The sequence below is a fragment of the Epinephelus moara genome, chromosome 6, assembly GCF_006386435.1.
Source record: "Epinephelus moara isolate mb chromosome 6, YSFRI_EMoa_1.0, whole genome shotgun sequence".
Lineage (NCBI taxonomy): Eukaryota > Metazoa > Chordata > Actinopteri > Perciformes > Serranidae > Epinephelus > Epinephelus moara.
This window is the reverse complement of record NC_065511.1, coordinates 41,580,287-41,590,092: the sequence shown is the minus strand read 5'-3', so window position 1 is coordinate 41,590,092 and position 9,806 is coordinate 41,580,287. Positions and strand designations below refer to the sequence as shown.

The window sequence follows — 9,806 nt, the reverse complement described above, 5'->3', positions numbered from 1 at the left end:
AGAGATATTATTTTGTAATATAACTGAATTTTCTATCCATACATATAAATTGTAAATATATTAAAATGATAAGGCATCTTTGAGTAAACTGCGACTATCATTTAAGTAGGCTATGTCGTGGCTGGCCGAGTGTCCTCTTTTTTGGAAATCAAAATATGGTCACCCTATCATAGTGCACTGCGTTTTTCCATACTTCTCAGTGTGAACGCACTTATGCACTCAAAATATTAAGTGTAAGTACAGAAGTGCGCGATTTGAGACGCAGTGCTAGTGTATATTTTATAGTATCGTCACATGATCAAATACAGGCTTCAGATATAACCAAGTAAAATTTAAGAGTTTTTAAGACCTTTTTAATACCACCTTATATATGTGTGTGACTCACATGCGTAGGTTCTCTTCCCAAGTAACCACACTGATGTCAGGTAAAAATGAACAGTTACTAAAAATGACAACAGTTGGGTGAGTTTAATTTTAATGTGTTTAATGTGAAAAGAAAACAAAATGTCATCTCTGTCATAAATGCTATTTACTATTGCAATTCTTCGGTCTGTCCAATGATTGTAAACAGTCACTGTGTCTGTCAGGCTGGAGAAGTTTACGCTGTAATGTGACCAAAATTATTTAGGACCCATCAAATCTGAATTTAAGACAATTTAAGACTTTTTGGGGCCTTATATTAAGAAATTGTTTTTGTACGTGTCACAGTTGATTATTTTTATAGTTTTTATCTTGTGTTGTCATCCATTATTGTATTCTTTTATTTTGTGTCACACTAATTGTTTGATTTGCTGTACCTCAGTGCAACCTACAGGGCAATTCGTTCTGCTCATCTGCTCAGTGATGGTATTTTATCTTTATTTTTTGTTCATTGTATCATCTTAAAATTGCCTCATTTTATTTGCGTGAATCCTGCATTGTTTTAAATCTGGGAACCTAGTTTACTGCTCCAGCATGTCCGTGGAACCTTAGTAACGACCTGCAACAGACACGTTTTCAAGTTCTCATGTTGAGTCCGCCGGCCAACATGAGCTTGATACTATCCAGAGATGGTCGGGTTTCACAAACTAAATATATACCCCAGATATAAACACAAGACTGCTATACAGAGTAAACTCCTACAGCTGCAAACTTCACATGTAGTTTTGAGCGCCGTGTTACCAACACAGCTGATGGAGGACCAATAACTTTGGAGCACTGTTAAGTCCAAAAGTCAAAATTCATTTAAAAAAAAGGCAGATGTAATCATTAGGACTGTCAAGCGATTAAAAAAATTAATCTAATTAATTACATGCTCTGTGTTTGATTAATTTAAATTAATCACGTACATGAACTTTTGCTGTGAAAGTATTTAAGAAACTTCAATTCAAATGAATTTTGTAAGCTGTGTTGTAAAGCTGCTGGATTTTGGACACAGTTGTCCCCCTGTTCTCTACCACCCAAACTGGTCTTCAGTCCATTTTGTAAGGGAGTTAGTTCGTCGGTCGCAGGTAGACTTACTCGGTTAACGTCTGAACGCCTGGTTGAGTGTGGCTTGATGAAACTGACTGCTAGTGTTAATGTCAGAGTGTGCCTGCTCGGACTTCCGGGTTTGCTGCTAAATGTTTTGCACTGAGGTGATATTTCAGGCCTGAAGTTCTCAGATGGTACGAATATTCCTCACTGCAGAAACTGCAGAGAACAGAGCTCCCACCAACAGTTCTATCTGGGAACTGGGCAGTGACTTGCAGTGTCAGAAACCAATAAAAAAAGGCGTCCTTTAACGTCAGCATGATGCGCGTCCTGTTGCTGTTTAGCGGTGTCAGGGGGAAACGTGGTGGAACAAGGACAAAAGTTAAGGCAGCAAAAGTCCGACTGGGGTGGATGGGAGTTGTGGTGGATGGGTCCAACAAACACCGACTTTCACCCGAGAGAGTGGTATTCGTGTCCTGTAAGACTCTAAAGCCAAACCCTGTTCTTTTTTCCTAACCCTACCCATGTGTTTTTGTTTTTGAAGGAAAAAAATGTCAATTGGGGTTGATGTATTGCTTTTATTTTGAAAGAGACTGTATGTAAATGTACATTTCCTGTGAAAACAGAAGTGTATTTTGAAAACAGACAATGCATGTAACAGGCTGAAGTTGACACGGCGACCCAGAACGTCAACAGCCAACACACCCAGGGTACCTTGGACGTCGTATGTGGACGACGTGGAATGGTGACGATATGTGAGAATGTGCTGATTGCCCTTATTGTAAAGAAGTTTGTGCTGCATTTCTTGTATAATGGTGCTAATTATTATAAAACAAGATTTTTAAAAACGTTAATGTGCTCCTATAATTCCGCACTTAATCATCACTCATTGTATTAGGCTACAAACACTTAAAATACATTTCCAAATATTCAACTTGCTGGTTTACAGACCCAATCAAATACAGTCTCTACTGGCACTAACAACCCTCCATACTCTATTGCCATAGATTTGTAATGGATAGACACGCTGCCTGAAAGCATCAGCTCCCTGTGGACGGAAGCCTGCAGCGGTCAGACCTCTCAGATGTTAATCAATACAGTGATATCACTTATAAGGGACTGTTCTCTGTACCTCAGCGGCTGTCTGCTCTCCTCTTCATCTTCTCTGTTAGTTGTGGTGATGTTAAACAGCACAGGAGGTGATGGGAAACTAGCTCAGCACCCATGCCCGCGAAGTCATGCCCGGCGCGTGCCTTTCCTGGCAGCGAGTGAGCTGCGCGCGGTGTTCCGTTACTATGACAGCAACCTTTAAATCCGTTTTTCTGTTCCTCTGAATGGGAGAAAATATTTAAGGAAAATGTCAGACTTCAACGCACGTTAAGAAAAAAAACGCTCGTCGCCAACAGTTAAAATATAAGTTGCTGCGGAGGCTGGTTTCCACGGCAGTCCTTTGGGAAGGTGCTCCAGGAAAACCCCTGTTTGAAAGTTTATAAATGCTTATTGTTGCAAACAGGGAAATAATACCTCAAGGTGTCCATCATCATCCAAACTTCACCTGTCAGACGTGAGCGCGTGCGTCCTGTCAGCAGTCCACATTATCCACCACGCGCCAAACTGTAATTCCACTTCAGCTCAGACGGAGTCCAGCAGGTAAAGTCCTTTAAATGTGATTCAGAGGAGTTAAAAGCAGCTCTCTGGTCCGACAGGTGAATGCTCCGCTCCGTTTCTAAATCCACCCGCAGGTGAATTACAATGTGTGAGAACTGTGGTGCTGTTGTGTTGTTGGTGTGCTGCTGTTGGACTGACTGCGGTCTGCCTGGGCGGAGAGCTGGGAGGTGGAGGTGGGGGGGAGGAAGGAAGGAAAGTGAGAGACGAGAGGGCAAGGAGACAGGAAAAGAGAGAGGAGAGGGAGAGGAAGAGCCAGAGAAAAAGAGGAACAATTGAGGGAGATGTAAATAAAAGAAAGGAAGGAGAGAGGAAAGGTAGAAACGAAGGAAAGGAGATAAGGTAGGGTTATTTTAGTTCATCGCTCAATTCGGTGGACAGATGAAAGACAGAAGGATGGATCGTCAGATATTAAAAGGTCAGTCTACGTATGAATATAGGTTATTGTATTCCACTCTCGGCTATCTAACAGCCTCTGTGCAGCTGTGGTCGCAGTGTGTTTCCGAGTCCGGCTCAGTCCCTTTGCCCCCATTATGTTTTCCTGCCATTACATTTTATAGCTGTGTTATCTTCCATCATAGTGAAGGTTGAGGATTATCTTGTTCTCATGATGGCTGTTCTCTTTACAAGCATTCCTCAGATCAATAAAACAAATGCAGACACAATTTCAAGAAGAATAATAGTGGTATCAATCTTCTTATCAAACCCTCATCAAAAAGCAGAATTAACAAAAAAAAAATTCAAAATGTCAAAGCATTACTTTAATAACTCATTGAAACTTGTCAATGATCACTAGAATTGCCTAAAGAACCCCAAGAACCTTTTCTGTGGCCACCAGAACTTCTCAGTTACCACAAGAGTCACCTAACATACCAAAGATTGTTCTTAAAGACCCCCAGAACCTCTCTAATGACCACGACAATCACCTTAAGGTAACCAACACATCCTTAAAGACATCAAAAATAGAAAAATGGCCATGCACAGCTGAAGTCAAGGTGCTGGTACTGTGGCAAAAGTACAAACATGTAAAGAAAAAAACACATATATTGTGGCTACGTACCGCACACAAGACAGGACTAAGAAAGAGGATCGAGAATTTAATAGAGCAACGCGTTTACAGCTTCATGAAGCTGTAAGCGAAACCATCCTTAAAGACCCCAAGGAACTTCCCAACTAACCGTTAGAATTACCTGAAGTACCAAAGGACATCCTGAAAGACCCCCCAAACCTTCCCAGTGACCACTGGGATTACCTAAATGTCCTAAAAGCCGCACACTGGGAGATCGAGCCTTCTGCTCCTCTGCTCCTCGACTGTGGAACACCCTCCCAGAACACCTGAGGGTTCCACAGTCAATTGATTGTTTTAAAAAGGGCCTTAAAACGTACCTTTTTAAAAAATCTTTTAATCTGTAATTTTTGCTCGTGTTACTTTGATAACTGCTTTTAACTCGTTTTAACTTATTTTTTTCTTTTCTCGCTGTTGTAGCACTTTGAGATTTTTCATTAAATATAAAGTGCGTTACAAATAAAATTTATTATTATTATTAAAAGACCCCCAGGACTTCCCCAATGACTACTTAATTCACCTAACGTACCAAAGAACGTTATTGAAGACCCCCAGAACCTCCCAGATAGCCATTAACATTACTGACAGTATCTAAGAACATCATAAAAGAACCCCAGAACCTCCCAAATGACCACTAGAATTACTTTAAGTAATCAATACATCCCGAAAGACCCCCACAACATCTCAAATGACCGCTACACTTACCTTCAGTACCAAAGAACGCCCTAAAAGAACCCTAGAACCTCCCCAATGACTACTTGAATCACCTAACATACCAAAGAATAAAGACCCCCAGAACCTCACAAATGGCCACTAGAATTACTGAAAGTACCAAAGAACAATCTAAAAGACCTCGAAAACCTCCCCAATGACCACTAGGATTACCCAAATGTCCTAAAAGAACCCCTGAACTTCCTCAATGACCACTACATTAAGGACATCCTAAAAGAACCTCAGAATCTCCCAAATGGCCAAGAATTACTTTAAGTGACCCACACATTCGGAAAGACCCCCACAACATCCCTTATGACCGCGAGACATACCTACAGTACTAAAGAGCATCCTATAAAGAACCTCCGCAATGACCACTTGAATGACCTAACCTACCAAAGAATGTCCAAAAAGACCCCCAGAACCTCCCATATGGCCATTAAAATTACCTACAGTACCTAAGAACATCCTAAATGACCCCAAGAACCCCCTCTAATGACCACTTGTATTACCTTAAGCACCAAAGAACATCTTGAAAGACCTCCAGAACCTCCCCAATAACCACTAGAATTACCTGCAGTAACAACAACTGTACTTAAAGACCCCAATAACCTTACCAATGGCCGCTAGAATAACCTAAAGTACCAAAGAACATCCCAAAAGACCCCCAAAATCTCACCAGTAACCACTAGAATCACCTTAAGTGCCAAGAAATTCTCTTAAGGACCACCAGAACCTTTCCAATGACCACTAGAACCCTGTAAAGGACCACTAGAATCAACTAAAGGACCTGTAGAATCTTCCCAGTGATTACTGAAACCTACTAAAGTACCACCATCACCTTAATGACCCCCAGTACGTCCTCAGTGTCCACTAGAACGTCTTAAAAGGACCCCCTTGGTAAATTTAAGTAAAATCCAATATTAAGTGTCAAACTCCAGGGAAAGTCAGGTGAGAAAATGACGCAATGCAGACACCTTCAGGGCGGCTGAACTACAGGGACTTTGTCTAAAAACAGGCCCCAATTCACCAAAAAAACAAAACAAAAACATCAAGGATAAGAGAAGAACCTGGTCACACACACTTGTAGCAGATCAGCGACACATGTAACAGGCAGATAGGACATACAGAAGTAGGTTACCAGCAGGACAGGATTGCTGAAACACTCCGATATGCTGCAACACCGACAACCTGGAGCGTAACGGAGGAATTAGATACAGGTGTGCAGTGAAGAGCAGAACAGGTGACTGTCAAAGGGCAGAGGACTCTGAGGACATCTGGTGGACAAACAGGGAACCACAGAGCCTGAAGAGTTCCCATAAGGACAAGGCTGTTGATATTCTACAGTTTTGTTGTTGTCAACAAATCTCATGTGTGGACTCAAACCAACAATGTGTTAGTCAGTACTTTGTGACTTCCTGTCTGTGTCTTTCAGGCTTTCAGATGGGCGTCCAAGTACAGTGGCCGCTGTTAAAATGCAATTCTCATAGTCATTATATATATTGCATTTCTGCCAATATATCCCCCTAAATCCCACACACTGGACCTTTAAGTCTGCTCATTGACAAGGAGAAAAAATCTATCACCTGATTCGTCCTTTGATATTTGTAGGTGCTGGGGAGAAACAGGGACAGAGTACGTCTATAAGATTTCACACTTGTACCGTCTTAAATGAAGAAAACTCGCAAGTGACACATAAAACACGTCTAAGTTAAGTGTCAGCTTTGGACTGTCTCATTCAGCTGTCAGAGGGGTTTTATGGGATTTAATCCAAACCTAACAGGCACCTGGTAGATTTAACAGCCACAGCAGCACTCTGCATCATCCTCTCATCTTCACTCGCCTGTCTGCATTTAGCTGACAGTGTCAGCGTTTCATCAGGGGAAACGATATGATAGGGGATGAGATGCTGATGAAAGCCTTCACCTGACACAGAGTGGCGTCAGTGTCTCCTATACGTGCTTCATATAAACCCTCCATCACCACTTATCTGCTGTCACACATCAGCACTGATTTCTGGTCCATGAGAAGCAAACTTCCTGTTGCCTGTCAGGATCGTACATGTTTATTTAGACTGGGTGAAAAATTGAGACTTCTATGAAGTAAGAGGCTCTTGAACAGGTTTACAAATACAGAACAAGAAACATTTTTACAATTTGTCCTATGGCTTTGACAGCGGATGCAACCCAGAGTGATATTAGAGAGACTGCAGCGACATAAGTGCAACAGAGACTTGAGAAATAAACATTTAAATACACATAAAACTATTGGTCCTTTTTCTTTATTTTTTCTTTACTATTGACGGTACTATTACTATTTAAACTGCTCTGGCCTGCCTACTGTTGCTGCTTCCTCTGCAAGCCGCTTTGCAACCCACCTCCACCCCAGCTCCTTCTTTTCATGCTGTGTCTGACTAATCAATGTCATTTCCGTTTGTCATTGATGCTGCTGTTCTGGCTTTCTTTGTATGCATGTGGAAGGGCAGAGAGGTTTGTTCTATCTGCTTCAGGCTGTCCAGAGAGGCCCCAGAACAGAGCCATACCATCAAATATAAGACTGCAAATGGAAATAAAGTTTCCTTTGAATAAAGTGTTCCTGACTGAACTATTGTGTAGTATAAAAATAGAGATAGACCGTACAGGGCGGGCAGGATGGGTCAAACAAACTTCAGACTTTCACCTGGGAGCCTGTTGTTTGTTTCCCGTGTGAAACCAAAAGTCAATGGAGTGATGTCAATAACAACGTAGTGTGCTAGTATGTGAAGCATGATACGGTAGAGACAACCGTTGCCATGTTGTTTTTTTTCCCCTAAACCCAACCAGGTGCTTTTGTTGCCTAAACTTAAGGAAATCAGACTTAAAATTATTTATTTTTTAAGTTTGTTTTTAAAAAGACTTTATGGAGGTAACAAGCGGAAGCTGTGCATTTCCTGTGAAAATGAAAGTGTATTTTGAAAAGACACGCCGTCCCAGAACGTCCAAATAATGCACGTGGAAGGGCAGAGAATTTCCCAGTTTGGGATCAATAAAGTACTATTTATGTATAAAAATGATGCAGGGGGCTACCCAGGGCTTCATATTTTGACGTTTCGTCCACTAACAAAGTGGCGGTATTTGAGGTCTTAGTATGAGAACACAACTACAAATCAAACAAGAATAAGCTGCCAGCCACCCCATGGTCCCTCCACCTCACTCCACACTGCTGTAGACTGCCTCCTGAGCAGGAGAGTGGGCAGCAGCTCGGGAGACCGAGACTTTAGCAGCTCAGATTCAGCCAGTGCAAACCCCCCAGCTTTGGGTATCACTGGGGGGTAGTGGACAGCGGCAGTTGGGGATGTCTGCATGTCTGCAGCCATGAGTCTTTAGCCCCAGTTAGCAGAAGGCTAAAACTGAATTATTTGTTTGAAGCGTTCCAAACTACACGCTGAGATGACAAAGCCTGTAAACATCTAACAGAAAAGACATGTGTTGACCAACATCAGTCCTGTTTTAATGTCATTTTAATGTCCCAGTGTTCACCTGGCTTTAGAGTATTAGGTCCATGTCCTAACCAACAATGTCCTCAGAACAATAAATGTGTGTCAGTGTCGTGCAGCTTGTGTTTATGGCACTGTCCTGCTCGGAACTGATCACAGTCTGCTTTTATGATATTTCCTTTACTTTTATTGGTGGAGCCACAGATTTAAACGATAACAGATGAAGGAAAGACATTTCACATGATTCATGTTTTCACATTTAAAAACCCCCCCCAAAAAAACCAATCACATTCAGGCACATGTGGTTTATGAAACTTTCTAGTTAAGATTTAAGACATCAAATATGAAACTTTGACATGCAACATCACATATAAAACACATTTTGCATGCAGGTGATTTATCACACTTTAAAGACACATAGAGACACACGTTTGTTTGTTGTTGACAATATGGATTTCTCATTTGCTTTTTAAAACTCTATCTCCTGTCTTAAAACAAATGTAGCATTTTAAATGTATCTGTATTGGAAGCCAAACATTAAAATTTAAAGAGCGGAAACTGTTGGGATGACTTCCTGCTGTTGGGACATTACGCGTCACTCGAGGGAAATCTCAGCAGTCGTGAAGCGCTGATGTGCGGCTGTTAGAAAACTGCAGAGTGGAAGCAAAACATCAATAATGGATTTCCTTCAACCTGCTGGAAACATAATGGAAACAACCGTACGGACGTCCACAGCTGTTTGTTCAACTGGTTTCCCTCTTTAAACTGGAAACCACTTTCATTATGACATATTTATATCTCTGTACAGGTTCATATCACAGTGAGTCCACACTCCACTACAGCAACAATACAGATCAATGAAAGCGATTGATGAATCCCTTCTTTTGTTATTTTTTAATCATCATTATCAATTGTAGCAGTGGAGGCAGTGATGCAATTTTAAAGTTAAGGGATAAATTAATACAGAATATTAAGGATTTTTAATGGATCATCAGCATTGTGTAAGAGCTTTTATAGCCTTTTTTAAATTAGTAAAAATAATTCAGTAAATTAACATGGAAGCATCGTCATCACCTCAAACCTTCACAGAAATTAATCTGTCAATTAAGGTTTTTGGTAAAATTTTAAAGAAGCTTTTTTTATTATTATTTTATTTTCAAACGACAGCACCTCGATTTAGATGAGGGTGCTCTATGAGTTTTCACGCCAGGGATGGATGACTGAACGGTCCCACCAGGCACAGGCCTAGGGGCCCAAAGCGTCAGGGTGCCCCCTGGCTTTCACTTGCAAAATTTCACTCATTAACATATACCAACCAGGAAGAGATTTAATGATGAACATGACGACAAAGAGACACAAATCAACCACTAAAAAACGTTAATCAACCATAAAGGGACACAAACAATTAAAATAGACACAGAAATGACTACAAAGAGA

At 41.1% G+C, this 9,806-nt stretch overlaps 2 protein-coding genes across 5 annotated transcripts in view; one reads left to right on the top strand and one right to left on the bottom strand.

Moving 5' to 3' along the window:
- The window catches only part of LOC126391497 (atrial natriuretic peptide receptor 1-like), a 122,473-nt gene extending 119,181 nt beyond the window's left edge, over positions 1–3,292 (bottom strand). Inside the window, exons 1-2 of one of the 4 annotated variants that reach the window (XM_050046331.1) lie at positions 2,977–3,292; positions 2,585–2,782 (exon numbers count right to left, since the gene is read on the bottom strand). The gene's annotated coding sequence lies outside the window, so the exon portion shown is untranslated. The remainder of the gene's footprint in view (positions 1–2,584; positions 2,783–2,976) is intronic. The other 3 variants (XM_050046332.1, XM_050046333.1, XM_050046334.1) reach the window with 3 other exon arrangements.
- The window catches only part of LOC126392472 (collagen alpha-6(VI) chain-like), a 310,923-nt gene that overhangs the window by 125,525 nt on the left and 175,592 nt on the right, over positions 1–9,806 (top strand). The window lies entirely within an intron of this gene.